Consider the following 17393-nt stretch of genomic DNA (forward strand, 5'->3'; position numbering starts at 1 on the left):
CAAAGGGAGAAATGAGCCAAAATATCAAGAACTACTACGTCGACCAGACGTAGCATTTTGATAAACGTAGTCGAATTTCGAGTTTTATTCGAGAATCACAAAGCAGTTTTTTTTATTTTTTCGAAAGATTTTTTGGCCTGTTCTATTCTCGATCTTATTTCTAGATCAGGATTTAGGCTGCTATCGATCCAACATCCCAGGTACTTAAATCTATTGACCTGTTCTAAAATGTGCCCATTTATTGTGCAAGGTTGAGGTAAGTTTTGGTTTTTTCGGATTGACATCACTTTGGTTTTTTTAATATTTATTTTCATACCAAATTGCTCACAGGTCGAGTTGGTCTTGTCGATGAGTCGTTGTAGACCTAAGTCGGAACTCGCAATTAACACTGTATCATCGGCGTATCTGATACTGTTGATATTTACGCCATTCACATTGACTCCATCCTTGGAATCCTCCAATGCTTTTTTAAATAGAAACTCGAATTAAAGATTAAACAGCAGAGGCGACAGAACACATCCTTGTCTAACTCCCCTCCTAATTTCTACTTCTGCGGATGTGGAACCTTCGATCCTAACTCTGGCGTTTTGGTTCCACTCTATCAAATGCTTTTTCGTCTAAAAAAGTCTATAAAGCATAGAAATATATCTTTCTGTTGGTCGTAGCATTTTTGGGCGAGAACTAGTAAGCTGAACAGGGCTTCTCTCGTTCCCATGCCGGCTCTGAATCCAAACTGATCGTCTCCGATGATTGTTTCACACTTTCTATAGATACGATTATGTACGATTTTTAGTAGGACTTTTACTGCATGACTCATAAGGCTTATCAGACGGAACTCATTGCAGTGTTGTGAGTTTGGCTTTTTTGGTAGTGGGATGAATATTGACTCCAGCCAATCTTGGGGTATTTTACCTGTATCATAAATGCGATTGAATAAAAGGACAAATATTTCGATATTTTCTTCGCTGATTAATTTTAACGTTTCTGGGTATATTCCGTCTGGACCTGGGCTTTTATTTGTTTTAAGATGATTAATTGCATTTATGATTTCAGATTTCAGAATTGTTGGCCCTTCGTTGTTATTTTCCAATCTTGGTTCTTCTCGTATGTCGTGAAAAAGAATTTTAATATAGTTTTCCCATTCTTTCAGTTTATCTTCCGTTAATTCTAGCAGTTTGCCATCCATGTCCAGCATGGTGTGAAAAGTCGTTCTCTTGGTAGTCGATGTAAACTCTTTTACCTTTTTATGAAAATTTAAAAAATCGTGCCTTTGTTGTAGTTTTTCTATTTCCACGCATTTTGTTTCCATAAAAGAACTAACAAATACCAAAAAGCGAGCACACTATGAGATACTCAAAAATGATAATGGTAAACTCATTGCAGACATCAAAGATAAACTAAGATTTTAGCAAGAATACATAATGAAACTATTCGACGATGATAGAATGATACAAGAAGAACCACAGGAACAAAAAAGACCGAAAATAATAATGTGCGGATTAGAACATGTAATTAGAAATGCAAAGACCGTTAAATCAGTGGGCCCATATCAGATACTCACTGAACTAATTAAATGCATTGATGAAGAAACACTGCATATACTTTTAGATCTGTTCAACAAAGTATATAAAACAGGAGTATTACCCGAAGATTGGTTGCTGTCCACGTTTGTAACACTACCAAAATCAGTACATGCGACCGAATGCTCCCAGTACAGAACAATTTCCTTAATAAGCAACACACTTAAGATATTTCTCAAAATAATACATGGAAGACTATACAAAAAAAAAAGAAGAATATATAGATGACACCCAGTTTGGATTCAGAGGAGGACTAGGAACGATAGTGGCTCTGTTCGCCTTTAACGTTCCCGCGCAAAGACCACTAGGTATGAACCAGGATCTCTATGTCTGCTTTATAGATTATTAAAAGGCTTTTGATAGAGTATGACATCAGAAACTCGTAAAACTGTTCAAAGAAAGGAATGTGGATAGTCGAGATATACGGGTCAATCTGTCTTCTTCTTCTTCTTCTTCCTATGCCGTCCCCATTAACGGAGGTTAGCGACCACATTTTTAAAAGCTTCTCTGTCTTTTGCAACGTGGAATAATTCGTCTACAGTCATGTTTGTCCAGTCTCGAATATTTCGCAGCCATGATCATGTCAATCTGTACTGGAATCAAAAAGCAAATTTTAGAATCGAAAATGTCGATACAGAAACTATGGAAATCTAAAGAGGTGTTAGACAGGGTTGCGTGCTGTCCCCATTGCTAGTCAATCTGTACAGCGAAGCTATTTTTAAGGAAGCAATATCAGAGGAACAACGGGGTATATCAATAAATGGAAAAATCGTGAACAATATAAGATACGTAGACGACCCCCCTGTTTTTGTAGACAGTCTAGAAGCACTGCAATGCTTAGTAAATAGATTACATCAAGTCACTATAAAATATGGACTACAAATGAACGTTAAGAAAACCAAGTGCATGATTATTTCTAAGCAGCATACAGTAGGAAGGCCAGATATTGAGGGAAAACAAGTGGAAAGAGTGAATAACTACAAATATCTGCGAACCTGGGTAAATAAAAACAATGACCATGGTAGAGTAATAAGGGCACTTATTGAAATTGCAAGACAAGCATTTATAAAAATGAAAACAATGTTTGTTAATCGAGACCTTCCTCTGGAGCTGAGGATAAGAGCCTTCAGATGCTACGTGTTCTCGACTTTGTTGTATGGAATGGAAAACTAGACACTAAAAGTGGATAATATAAAGAAGTTGAAATCATTTGAGATGTGGTGCTATAGAAGGATTTTGAAAATACCATGGACCCAACGAGTTACAAATCCAGAAGTGTTAAGAAGGCTACAAAAGGATTGTGAGGTCATAAACCACGTCAAAACAAGAAAGCTGGAATATTTAGGCAACATTACCAGAGGTGCGAAATATAAGATATTAAGGCTCATAATACAAGGTAAAATCAAGAATAGAAGATCCATAGGAAGACAAAGAATTTCCTGGCTAAGAAAATTAAGAGAGTGGTATAGTTGCAGCTTAGTAGATCTTTTCAGAGCAGCCGCCAATAAGGTACGGATAGCTGTGATGATAGCCAACCTCCGATAGGAGAAGGAACTACAAGAAGAAGAATAAGATTGTCCTATCGACAAAAATCAAAATGCGTTTTAAAGGTGAAAAGTGCAGCTTTTTTATAAAATGTTTGTATATTCCGCAAATTCAGTTTCTATAAAGGTGTTAAATAAATAAATGTTTACGATTTTTACCATTTTTTACCATTCTCACGAGATTAAACATATTTATCACTTTAATTGATCTATCGCTACACAATTTTCATTATCAGAGCCCAAGCTTCAAAACTTTTGTATTTTGGCAACAAATGTGAGGCATTTAAAATATGCCCAAAAAACGCTAAATTTAAACATTCACATCACACGAGAATGTGGGACGTTCGTCACGGGAAATGCTTCTAGGACAATGGTATTAGGTGAAATTTGTAGCTGAAGTTATGTCGTTTCGAAAAACTTATTTGTGTAATCCAAATGGAGCAGTTTTAAACGTTTAAAATCCTGTTTAATGTAATGTAAGTTTAAATTTACCGTTTTTTAGGCATATTTCAAATACCTAACATTTGTTGCTAAAACTTAAAATCGAAAGATTAGGTGATATGTTTTGAAGAATGGTACCTATCTAATAATGAAAATTCCATAGTGACCGGTCAATAGAAGTAATAAATATTATTAATCTTATAAGAATCGTAAAGAATAGTAAAAATCGCTAAACGTTTATGTATTTAACACATTAATAAAAACTACCTTAATTTGCGACAAAATCCAAAAATTGCATACGAAAGCTGCTCTCTTCCCAACGAATTTTGATTGTTAGAATACTTGTGTCGATAGAACACTCTGATCAAAAGATATCGAATTTTTAGAGTCGAGTTGATAAAATTTTTTATTTAAAATTGCATTCACGCGCGTACCGGACATTGAAAATCACCGGTCGCTTCAAGCGTTGTTTCTAAGATAACGGTTCATTTTATAGAAAAAGTGCCAATAAACATTTTTGTTTAAAATTATCTCAGCTAGTTAAGTGGTATTTTCGTCTGACGACTGGAGTATTTGTATAAATAAATATCTGAAATATTTACGAATTGTATCCATGAATTTTACTGTACCTTTTTTTTCTTCATCTTTCTATGTATCATGTATATTTTTTTACTTTACGTAGATTTAACTTACATAATATTTGACTATTTACAGTTTGAAAACTAGTTAGCGTTTTCTGATTTGCTAGTAATACAATCTGTATACATTTAGTCCGTAAATCCTTTTGTTTTCCATATATTTAAACCATTTATTTATTAATATAATTTAATTTTTCCAATGAGCGAAATCATACTCAAGACACATTTAGAATTACATCTTTGTCAGATACAGACAAGATAGAATTGTAAACGCGGACTCCACTTTATCTTTAGATCTGTGCCTTTGGTTGCTTTTTATTTTTTGGGTAAAAACTACCCCTATTAGAAGAAAATCGTATGATTTAATTTAATATTGTAAATTACAGCATATAATTGATTCAAATTATTTTTTAATGAAGTGAATGAATGTCAATTAACATTAAAAAACCTAATTTACGATTCTATCACAGTTTATCCCCTAAATCTCCCCCTAGATTAGTTATATTTAAAACAATGTCATTGAATATTTTTTCTCCCTAGATTTTTATGTTTTGGATTCACTTTATCCTACCCTCCACTTCAAAATTGGACTCACGCCGTTGGTTGCTATATATTTTTAGGGGGGAAAACGACCCCTATTGGAAAAAATCATATAATTACAAATTTAAGCAATTTGGAATTATTTAATTATACAGTAACATTAAATTTAAATTTCTCAATGTTTTAATTTTTTACCATCCTATAATTTATACCTTTATAAAAACCATCCAGTGCGAAAAAATTCGAATAGTTGTGCTTTTTTTTTCATTGAAACTAAAAATACATTAAATTTTAATCATAATGTTATGAATCTTAACCAATTTTGTCTTACAGAACAAAAAAAACCGAAATCTTCAGAAAAGCTAAACATATATTTTTTATTCTTTAAGATTTATCGTTCCACTAAAAGTTTTTAAATTATTTAAAAAAACGCATTTTTTCACAATTTCAAAAATTGTTTTTTACTTTAAAACCAATTTTTATGAAAATTGCACTTTGAATCGATTAAGATTACAGATCATATGTACATAACGTAAATTCTAAAGCGGTAAGGATTAATTTCATTTTTGTACTAATTCGTGGGTAATTTTCACGATCTTTTTACCAAAAAAAAGGGACCAACTTTATGTTGACCAACTTGCTTAGTTTTTCTAAGATTAATTAATTTTAAGAATAGGAATCTGGGTTTGTATCGGAAAATTAAAAAGTAGTAAAAGAAAGGCGATTTAATAGAAGTTTCGTTTAGTTTCATATTATACAAAGTTGGCTACTCAAAACAGTCCAGCCTGATATTTGGCAACATTTAAAACAGATCGATTTTATTCTAAAGGGATCATCTTTTAGCGATATAGATATCTGTCAATTGTCAACCCCCTCCCTTCCAGTACAACAACCCTTAAATTTTAAGTAGGGATATTTTTACAAAATATTAATATTATATATTATTATATTAATTGTACAAAGTCAGTTTTTCAATAGACTTCCCTAACTTTACTGGCCATACTTATCTTTCTAATAATAATTGTTAAATACCTTATAAATAATCAAATAAAATATGTAGTTGATAGAAAAAAATAATTTTAATTCTGTCAATCCCAAACAGAAAGGTTAATAATATTTTAAACTAAATAAATAAATTATTCATAAAAGTTTTTCATTGACGTGTTTTTTGTTTTGTTTATGTTCTCTTTATAATTAAGTTCATTATTTGCAAGGTCAGTGAAATATAAATAAACCTCTTATAATAATTAGCAAAAGACCAAAAGTATTTATATAAAAATTAATTACTGACAAATTTTATAATGCAATACAATGCTTAATAAGTCATATTGCATGACTTTTATTTGGTTTTTAGTATCTAATGCACACTGAAAAAAATTTAATATATTATTATGAAAAAAACATCAGTCGAAATACAGTTTGTGACAAATATTTCAGAAGTTTGCGGAACACAACAAAGTTGCCACAATAGCCCAGTCTGGTTAAAGATTTCTGAAGCTTTTAAGATATAGGTGGGGGTTACTAGATGACTAATAGGTGAAAAAGTACTCGTATTTTTACCTTGCGTTTTATTTAAAAATAATTTATGGTCACAATTTGATTTTTTGTCTAGTTTTTTCCTTTATATTTTACATAAACAATATTTATATTATTTTTTTATATCAAGAATATCCTTATTTTCTCGTTTTTTAAATTAAAATTGATAAATAATTTACGGAGATATTTGCAAAAAGGAGAATTTTATTAATTTTTTTATTAATAAAATAAAATGTTATTATTAATACATTTGAACATCGATGAATTACCGTCTTTTAAATTTGTGCGAAATTTCCCCCCGATCGGTCAAATAGTTTCAAAGTAATTTTGTTGTGTATCCCTGGGGCTAAATATTGAAACTATTGACCAACATATATTTTTTTCATTTTTATCAATGATGTAATAATAATTAAATTTCAAGTAATGTTTTACACATTATATTATTACATTCCCTATATTAATTATGATAATGTTGATTTTCCGGGATTTGAAAATTATGTCATCATTATTAATACTGCGACACTCCAGCCAAATTAAAAAAAAATTTACGGTGAATTTCAAATGGACTCAATTTTTCCGAGGTTTCCCATACTTACCGGCCAGTGAAAACTATGTAGTTATTCATATTTCGACGACCTACCCCAGATTAAAAAAAAAGAGGCTTCTAGCTGCAATGGAAGCTGAGATAATGTAAATTTTTTCTAGGTGTTGTAATTTGAAGTTCCGATCTCGAAAACGGAGCTAAAACAATTATCCCCTCCACTTTTCTAGGCCTTAGAAAAAAATCTGTTTCAAATAAGAACTGTAGGTGAGATAATTTTTAACGTTTATTAGCACTTTTTGTATAGAATGAACCGTTCTCTCAGAAACAACGCTTGAAGTGACCGGCGATTTTGAATGTCAGTTATGCGCGCGATATAAATTTTTTAAATAAAATTTCTATTAACTCGACGGTAAAAATTCGTTATCTTTTGATCAGATTATTTTACCAACAAAAGTCAAAATAAATTTTAAACGTGTCTTTTGTAAGCAATTTTTATTTTGCCGCAAATGAAGTCAGTAATATGCGCGATTTTCGCTATTTTTTACGATTCTCATGAGATCAATAAAATTTATCATTTCCATTGCCGGGTCACTATAGAATTCCAATTGTTAAAGGCTAATCTTCAAAAAGCATGAAATAGCATGAAATTTTAATTTTGAGTTTTGTCTACAAATATGAGGTATTTTAAATATGTCTAAAAACGAAGAATTCAAAATTTCACATTACAAACGACCTTAACCATTTAAAACTGCTTCTGTTCGATTGCACAAGTACGTTTTTCTAAACTTTACAACGTCAGCTGCAAATTCCATGAAATGTCATTTTCGTGGAAGCATTTCCGGTGTGGGATTGTTTGTAGTGTGAAAGTTTGAATTCAGCATTTTTAGTCATATTTCAAGTGCCTCACATTTGTTGCCAAAAATCAAAATCGAAATTCCATCTTATAACTTTTGATTAGGTCCTAATAATGGAAATGTCACCACGATTGGTCAATGGAAGTAATAAATTTGATTGGTCTCATGACAATTATTGTAAAAAAGGCAGAAATCGCACAACGTTTATTTATTTAACACCTTTATAGAAACTGACATCGTTTGCGGCAAAATGCAAAAATTTCATACGAATGGTGCACTATTTACCTTTAAAACGCAGTTTGATTTTTGTCGATGGGATACTCTCATTAAAAGATATCGAATTTTTACCGTCCACTTGATATAAATTTGCAATACAATTGCAAATTTTGTCTTTACCATAATATAACCCTTCTTATAATTACAGTCAATAATTTCGCACTAGTATTCCAAAATTTATAAATTTTATTGCAGCAGCTTTAAATTATTACTTCAGATCCCCACGGAAATTTTATTAATAATCTGTAAATTTTTATACGACCTGAATTTATGCTTTTCTTTTATTTTGATCTGGGTCCACATTTCTAACTTTATGATTTTCGATTATTCTCTGATTTTAAACTGATCTAAAATTTTTATAACGTTTCTCTTTTTATAATATTTTTCTGACAACTTGACAACGTGGACGACCCCTGTTTTCTCCTTACTTGATTTTCTTTTGTATTTTAAAGGTTCTTCCACTTAAATGTCGCTGACTAAACATTTTTCATTTACAAACAAATCCCTATTTATAATATCATTATAATTTTCTTTAAATATGTTAATAAATATCTCTTTATTATTTTATTATTATTAAATCTTTACATTCATCTTTCATTTTCAACATGAAAATTTCAAACTCAATCAGAATAAAAAATTGTATAACTTTCATACAATTAAAACGTTTAATCAACTTAATTTCACATTTTGTAAAGTTTTTAGAATAACAATAAATTTAACATTAATAAATAAAACTTTCAACTTTACAAAACTACCAAAAATCATTAATATTTCATCATATTAGTCAATTATCAATTATTTTAAAAACACATTAATCGAGTCAGAGTACAACCCTGAACACAGCGGGAACAGAAATCAGAGCAACCAGTTAAAATATCCGTCTCCCTGTACAGATATAGGACCTTTAAGCTAGCGGGGACAAATGAGCAGAATCCAATTTAAGCTACGTAATATTTTTTCACCTATTTTTCACTAATTTATTACCACCCTAACAATTTTTCACCACCAAACCAACCTTAAGGGGAGCGATTCTGCTGGCTTAACGTTCAAGCTAGCAGAATTCGGAAAAAAAAACTTTTTGCCTATGGCATATTTTTTCACTCCTTTTTCACTAATTTATTACCACCCTAATAATTTTTCACCACCAAACCACCCTTAATGGGAGCGATTCTGCTGGCTTAAGGTTCAAGCTAGCAGAATTCAGAAAAACAACTTTTTGCCGATGGCATGTTTTTTTACCCATTTTTCACTAATTTATTACCACCCTAATATTTTTTCACCAACGAACCACCCTTAAGGGCAGCGATTATGCTGGCTTACGGTTAAAACTAGTAGAATTACAAAAATAATATTTATGATATACCACAGTGCTCTGCTAGGTTGTTATGAATTTATTACCACACTAGCAATTATTCACCCCTCAACTACTCCTTTTAAGAAGTCAATAATTCTGTTGGGTTAATATTTAAGGTGATAAAAAATCTATTTTTTCAATTTTACTGTACTCTTCTTGTAACTGAAAGTATATATTGCTTGCCAGATTTTTACTGAATTTTATCCAACCTCATAATTTTTGACCCCCTAAGCCACAATTAATGGGAAACATTCAACAAGTTACGCATTCACGCTAGCTAAATGCGAAATCTTTTTGGAAATACAAAAGTGCTCTACAAGATTTTTACTATATTTTACCAGCAGCGTAGTCATTGTTTTTTTAACTACGCTAGTTAAAAACATTCTGAAATATTACTCTGTGCTAATAAACTAATATTTATTTTTTAAATAAATATTATTTTATAAAATAACTGAAATCAAGTTGAGTTTTAGTAAAAATAATGGAATTGCTGTATTTACAGAATACTTACCAGGTAAGAAATATTCAAAATATTCAAATTCAAATAATTTTACTATGTTTATTACATTAATTACCTAATTGTAAAGGAGAGTCAGGCCGCCTTGCGCACCTATTGTTAAAAGATTAAAAGATTTGTCTTTATTGGGTACATCCATAGACCTGAGCGAAGTGAACCGCCAATCAAGGAGTGGGGGCTGCGGTCCTAATCGAATTTTAGATTGATACCGCCCTCTTCACTATTATTTAACTTTGACAATAAATTGAAAATACAGCGCCTCTGTACTGTCCCTAAGTCCTGAGTGTGTTTTATGCTGAGTACAATAGTTTTTAAGTAATTTTTAATAGTAAACAGCAAGACAGGTGGCCTTTCGGCCTATTCCACTGCGACCTTTTCAGATCTATTGTGGTTCTCTAGTCCTAGATAACATTTTGTAGCCTGACCCTTTTTATAAAGTCTAGTAGCTTCGAGACTGTACCTCCCATTTAGCTATTTGCCGGTGGATTTTCTTCTCCTAATGCAAAGAACCGCACATTTGCCAGACTGTCACACAGACATAAAATGTGCTCTGCCACGACGATAGTTTATTTTTAACTCTTGAAATGTGAAAACGTGCATTTTTTTTTATACCGGACGAAAAAGTATGAGTTTACGCCTCCAAAATTAGAACGTAAAGTGCGGAATTTATGCCCAGTATGTTAGATGAAAAATATGAAGATAGCAAAAAATAGTAAAAGGTTGAAGTAAAAACATAATACAAAAAAATTATTAAAAATACCTTTTATAATTATGTTTTGTCAATTCAAAATTCAACCTAGCAGAATTATTGGCTTCTTATACATGGTTAAACAATTGTAAATGTGGCAAATGAATTGAAAAAGCTTTGTAGCACACAGTGGTATTTAAAAATTACTTTTTTTTATTTTGACCTAAGCTACCACGGGTTAGTTGAGATGCGAAAAATTAGAAAAAATCGAGCAGAATCATGTGGTATTTAAAATTTTTTATTTGAATTAGCTTAATATTCGAGCCTTAAGCCAGCAGAATCGCTCCCCTTAAGATTGGTTTGGTAGTGAAAAATTATTAGGGTGGTAATAAATTGGTGAAAAATGGGTGAAAAAATATTACGTATGTTAAATTAGATTCCGCTCATTTGTCCCCGCTAGCTTAAGGGTCCTTACAGATATATTTATTTGTTTACAAGCACTATAGCTTCTTGGTAAAACTACTTTATATTTATATTGTTATATTGTCACACAGTTTTTGTATAACTCTATAAATAATTCTTGCCGCTCCATTATTATAATACCTGCACCTACGTTCAGGATATTTTTTTAACGATCGTCACTCTTAATGCGCCATTTGCAAATTAATCGACTTGAATTATTTGGCCAGGTTGTTATCCTATTATGTAATTTAAGTTTTTTGTGCATTGTATTGCTATCTTACATTAATTTATTATTCATAAAAGAACGTCATTTATTATTATTTTTAATAAAGGGGAATTACAAATTATTAATGTAGTACCATAAAAAAAATTTTTATCGTAAAAATGATCAATTAAATCCTATAATCTAAATGTCCCATTACTTGATCAATTAATTATAGTAAACATATAACTGCAAAAGTATTTAAAGTAAAAAGGGGAGTTATTTATATCTGAAATATATTTTGCTTTTTGAAAGTGACTAATAGACAAGGCGAAAAGATCTCCCAAAATAAGGACCCAAAATAATTTTTTCGACCCAGACAATTTTTTTTTATTTGATAATTTTGAACAAAATAGGTATCTTGTAGTTTTTTGTCAACTTTTCGTTTTCGAGGTATAAATAATTTAAAACTGAGAAAAACGCAAAATTTTGATATTTAAGTCTCAAAAACAGAAGTAAAAAAACATTATTTTTGAATTTACCAAGAACCTAAATTTAAGCCCAAACCTTGTTCTTTCATGTTCCGATAAGTATTTTGGGACTATTTAATTTTAAACACTGTTTTACAATTAACGACCACACGGAAGAAAGGCGAAATGTCAATTTTTTGTTATTTTTTATTCAGAGCAGCATGACGGATGACTTAAATATTAAGAAAATGTACACTATGTACAAATCCGACAAGGACGCTCTTGTGTTTTACGAAACATATCGAAAAATCTTTAATAAGTAAGCATTTTAACATTAGTTTCGGCTATCCGTGGATTGATACGTGTAGTGCTTGCAATCATTTCATGACTGACCTTAAGGCCCTTCACAATAAACTGAATGAAACAAATGATGCCTCTGAAAAACAAAAGATGTGTCATTTCTGCACCATTTTATCTTTATTCAGGTTGATCTGTCAGTTCGTCACCTCCACATATTCTGTGATTCATGTGGCGGCCAAAGTAAAAACTTTACTGTTTTCCGTTATCTTCACTATGTAGTTATTACTGCACAAAGGTTGGACTTAATCAAAGTAATTTTCCCAATACGAGGTGATTCTTACATGAAGTGCGATCGAGATATGGGTGTGATAAACCAAAAAATTATGGCTGAATTTCCTGAGGATTGGTACACGAAATTTAGATCATGTCGAGTAAAACCAAATCCGTTCTATGTTGTACAGGTCGATCAATCACCTATAAGAAAGTGGTTACTATTCTTGGATCAAATTTACGTAACTAAACCAACATATAAATCAAGACCAATCAGAGAACTCGAAATATTGAAAGATCATCTACGCCTTTTCAAACACCGAGATTCTTATAATGGACAATGGGAGACGTCAATTATACGCAAACCATTTACAAATTCCGATGAGGTGCAACTACCCGAGAGGCAGTTTATTTTGTCACCAAAATTATATACAGGTGAGCTTTTTTTTTAAATTCCCTTTCTTTTATCTTTTTTCATATAGATATTTTTTAGAGCTAAGAAAAATTTTTAAGGAAAAATTCAACGATCTGGTCCACAACAAAATGAGGAGAAAATAATAAAAGCTAGACAAATGAAGAACAAAAAAAATTGCTGTCATACATTTCGCTTTTTTTCCGTGTTTGTAGTGAGATTTACAGTTATAAAGACCAGTACATTAAAAGACACGAAATTTCTCTCAGGTCAGAAATACGTAAATGAACTGATACCATAAGAGAAATTCGCATTTTTTTCTCTTAGTTATGGGAATAAATCATCTTGCTAAAATGCGCATTTTCGCCCGAAATCCAATGTACAAAAGTGATTTTTTTTCCAAAAGCATGAAACGTACAACGCTGACAACGAACAAAATAGGGAAAACCCAGATAGATTAGCAAAGGTGAGAAATGTATTAGATCATATAAAGAGAAACTTTTAAGAGGCTTTCACACCAGAAAAACAGTCGTTATTGACTAAATCATGGTACCATGGTGAGGTCGATTGGTTTTTCGCCAATACCAGCCAAGTCCCACAAATATGGTATCAAAGTCTACAAGCTTTGCACACCTGACGCGTATACTTAGAACTTAAGGTTTGTGCTAGAAAAAATAGAAAACGGTGTACCTTCTGTTACGAAAAATTGAAATCAGAAAGAGTAACAAAGAAAGCAAGAGCCAAAACTAAGAGAGTGATGACCTACTGCGGTGATTGTGACCTTAAACCGCCAATGTGTTTAGCATGTTTTAACGAAAACCATTTATAAATCGTTACTTTGTATATTATATTACACTTAAATTTGATGTCACTATTACGTCTTTTTTTTTAATAAGTTCTATTAATTTTAATTTTTTGTTGTTTTCGAAGCGTGAATAAGCTGCAATAGGTTTATTTTTTGTTCTTCGAAGTTATATAAATAATAATATGTTCGAAAATAAAATAAAACTGCAAATATTCCTAAGCTCAAATGATTTAGTTGTTCCTTCAAAATGATGCGATAATAATAAATACAAAAATGATCCGATCTTGAAACAAATGTACCACATTTACATACAGCCGTAACTTATTTTCTACGGTTTCTATACAGCCGCAGCGTTTTCAAATACGGTTAAATATAAAATGTACTGTGTACCACATGTGGTACATGACGGCTGCTGAGATGAGCCAGCATGTACCACATGTGGTACACGACGGCATGAACGTGTTAAGAGAATTCTGAAAACAGCAGAAAAGTTTATTTGTTTTTAAATTTGCAACTATTCGTTTAATTCATACTCACTAATAAATATTTTTATTTATCTTTGTGTTGGTTTGCAGGTCTACAGCTCTTTTGAAAGATTTGTTGAATATTTAAAATATTCTTAAATATTAGTCAAACAAACAATGTATATTTCATAACTTTTAATTTATTCTTTATTATGTTTTTGATAAAATTTTTTTAGACTAATTTTAAAATTATTATTTATCATTTTAAAATTGGTCTAAAAAATTAACTCAGTAAGTTTCCTGGTATCAATATTTTTAAATCATTCTAGATGTTTTTCTTCAATTAACACAATATAATGAAAGCTAGTTTTTAATGAACATATTAAAAAATATCACAAACCATAATTATTATCGTCGGGACTTATTGGAAAAATTTATTTCTCATGAGACATATTATTATATTCCATTCAGCTTTTGGAAACTTACGATTTTAGTGTAACGTATTTGATAATTTCGGGTTTAACGTACATAGTCAATTACCTTATAATATGTTGGGTAATCAGAAAAAAAACTTTTTCAAGTTTATCATTTCGTTCATAACGTAGTTAATCAAACTCAAATTTTTACACACATTTAAAATTATGAGAATACATTGATAATAGATTGTCAGTCAAAAAGTGACCGCAAATATTTGTAATTCAATTAATAGTAATTTATGTTTCAGCAAGAATTTTATTTCGTTCATTTATTTATTAATTAAAATACGTTGCTCATGACGTATATGCATGCATTTTTATATCAAACAAAAGCAATTTTTTTTAATATGATGTTCTGCATAAAAGTTGCTTCGGTGTTAGTTTTTGTCAGTTTTTAAAACCGATTATTCTTATTTTTCAATCTTATTGAGAAAAAAATAATTTTCAAAGAGTTTAAACTTGATTTACTATGAGTATTTAAGTTTATACATATATTAGTGCCTTACCGATTACAAAAACGTATTAGTATTCCAGGCAGGTCATTCACCTAAAAGAAAAAACAAAATACATTAGTTTATGCTGTTTTAAATAGGATGAATTGGTGTAAAATACGTCAAATTAGTTTAACAGTTTATAATTTAAATCTAATAATATAATATATTTAACGAAATATTTTACTGACATGATCCTGATAATTTTTATATCTTATCGTTAAGCCATTGGAACTGCTGAGACGCATTATTTATTATTGTACGTAAAGAACACAAACGAAAGCGGCAATGACATTATATGTCGTTTGACATTTATAATTTAAGGTTAAAATTTAGTTAGTCTATAAATACCTTTTTTTAGGTATATTTAACAAACAAGCCTTTAAATACATGGTAGATATGTAAGTAATGCTGGACTTAATTTTCACAGTAGCTTGGTCATGTTGATCGTTAACTAAATGTTTAACTACACGACAATTTTGCTATACATACCACAGTATAAAGTTATGTGATAAGGTTGCAATAGTACCTAATATTCTGTTATCTCTTCCTTTATCTCTAATTATCCCTGTCTAAGCGACCATTAATAATCTAGATCCCAAATTTTTAAAGCAGAAGTGCATTTATTTCGTTCCAATTCTTATAGAGATAGTTAAAACATTATATCTGAGCTATTTTATTTCTCTACCTTACTTATTTATGCTACCCACTTATACAACTCTTTCACAGAACTTACTCTCCTTCCAACATACTAAAGTTAGTCCAGGTTTTTCTCTATCGGTTTAGCTTTCCACACTCTTTTCACTTGCCAGCTATTGTCCGTTCTTTATTGTGTCAATTAACGGTTTAAATTTTAGTTTGTTTCTTATTTCTTCATTTTTACCCATACCGTTTTTCTGAGATATTTCATTTCTGCAGCTTGTATTGTACTCTGGTGTTTTCTGTTTAAGATCCAGTTCTCAGCTCCGTATGTCAGCGTTGGCCTACATATATTGTCATCATCGTTTTCTTTGTAATTTCCTTGTTGTTGAGAAATCCTCTATTTAGAGCATGAAATTCTTTTTTTTTTCTGTATTCTCTAGTCTATTGTTGAGATCGTCCTCGATGCTTTTTCTTTTATTTATTACTGTTCCTAGGTATTTGTATGTTTCTTTGCTTTAAATTTTTGTTGATCTATCACCACTTCGATTTGGTCATCCATGTCGTTTTTTCTTTTTTATTTTCATTATCTGTGTCTTCTCTTTATTTACATTTAGTTTGTATTTCTTGGCTTCTGAGTTCCATTTCTCTAAATTGTGCTTAAGTTTTCCTGCTGTTTCGGCGAATAATACTATGTCATCTGCAAATACGCATATCTCTGCATTTATTATTTAGATTCTATTCCATCCTCTACAGTATTTTTTAAAGGTTTTCTTACATTTTATACTATCTCATCTATTACATTTATAAAAAGTGCTGGTCTTAAACTACCTCCTTGTCTATGCGTCTATGCGTTGTTTCGAATGGCTGCGATTGGATATTTTGTGTTCTTATTATATTTATTATTTTCATATATATATATATATATATATATATATATATATATATATATATATATATATATATATATATATATGAGGGTCCTAGTAACAAAGTCGGCAATCTCCATCATTTTGACTTTTGAGTAAAACGCAAAACAATTATACGGCTGTATTTTAGGTGATATCGAAACAAATATAGTCTAATATATAAGACAATGGCAAATGACAGCAAATGGTGAAGAAGTTATTAACTAAATTATTAACAGTTTTTTTTTAAATTAAAAAAAATGATGGAGAATGCCGGTTTTGATACTAAGAGGTGTATATTGCCGGTTTTGATACTAAAATTCGGCAAGAACATAATAAAAGTAACATAATAAGTATTTATGTTACCTTGGAGAGTTTTACAGGTAATTTTATTTATGATAGCTCATAAAAATAAAACAGCTTTATTTTCAGAATAATGTAATTTAAGAAACAAAATATTATATAAATATTATACTAAAATAGAAGGAAGTTCTTCAAAGAACTCACAAGTTGCTTCCTCCATTTTTTCAGTATCTGGAACTGTATCAGCACTTCCTTCCTGAACTTGTAGCTGCTCTAGTTGATTATTATTAAAGATAATATCTTCAAAAAATTTGAGTTCTTCCATGGTTCTCCAAGTATTTCCAAAGTGCTTGGTGAGAAGTTTATCAACATCTTTAAGCTTAAGTGAATTTACTCTTTTTGCAGACCACTTTCTATAACAACGGGGTCAATTATATAGATCGTACAACCTTTCTTTAAAACACTTTTAAATGTTTGCAAATCAGTTCTGTAATTAATTTCTCCTCTAATGGTAATATTTCCAGTTTTGCATTTTCTTAGGAAAATGCGCTTTGTATTTTTAAAAGAAAAATGCCATGTATCAGTGGGTCTAAAAACACTTGAGATTGTTTCTTTCCAATTAAACACTTTGTAATTTTGCCCTAAGTGAGTAAGTGTAGCTATTTTTGAAAACAATTCC

General features: G+C 30.6%; 1 protein-coding gene across 5 annotated transcripts in view; it reads right to left on the reverse strand.

Moving 5' to 3' along the window:
* Nucleotides 1-17393, reverse strand: part of LOC140434504 (very long chain fatty acid elongase 7-like) — a 354979-nt gene that overhangs the window by 146383 nt on the left and 191203 nt on the right. For 4 of the 5 annotated variants that reach the window (XM_072522819.1, XM_072522820.1, XM_072522823.1 and 1 more), the window contains one exon: nucleotides 14880-14920. The exons of the other annotated variant lie outside the window; for it this stretch is intronic. The gene's annotated coding sequence lies outside the window, so the exon portion shown is untranslated. The remainder of the gene's footprint in view (nucleotides 1-14879; nucleotides 14921-17393) is intronic. 5 annotated transcript variants of the gene reach the window in all.

The sequence above is a fragment of the Diabrotica undecimpunctata genome, chromosome 2, assembly GCF_040954645.1.
Source record: "Diabrotica undecimpunctata isolate CICGRU chromosome 2, icDiaUnde3, whole genome shotgun sequence".
NCBI lineage: Eukaryota > Metazoa > Arthropoda > Insecta > Coleoptera > Chrysomelidae > Diabrotica > Diabrotica undecimpunctata.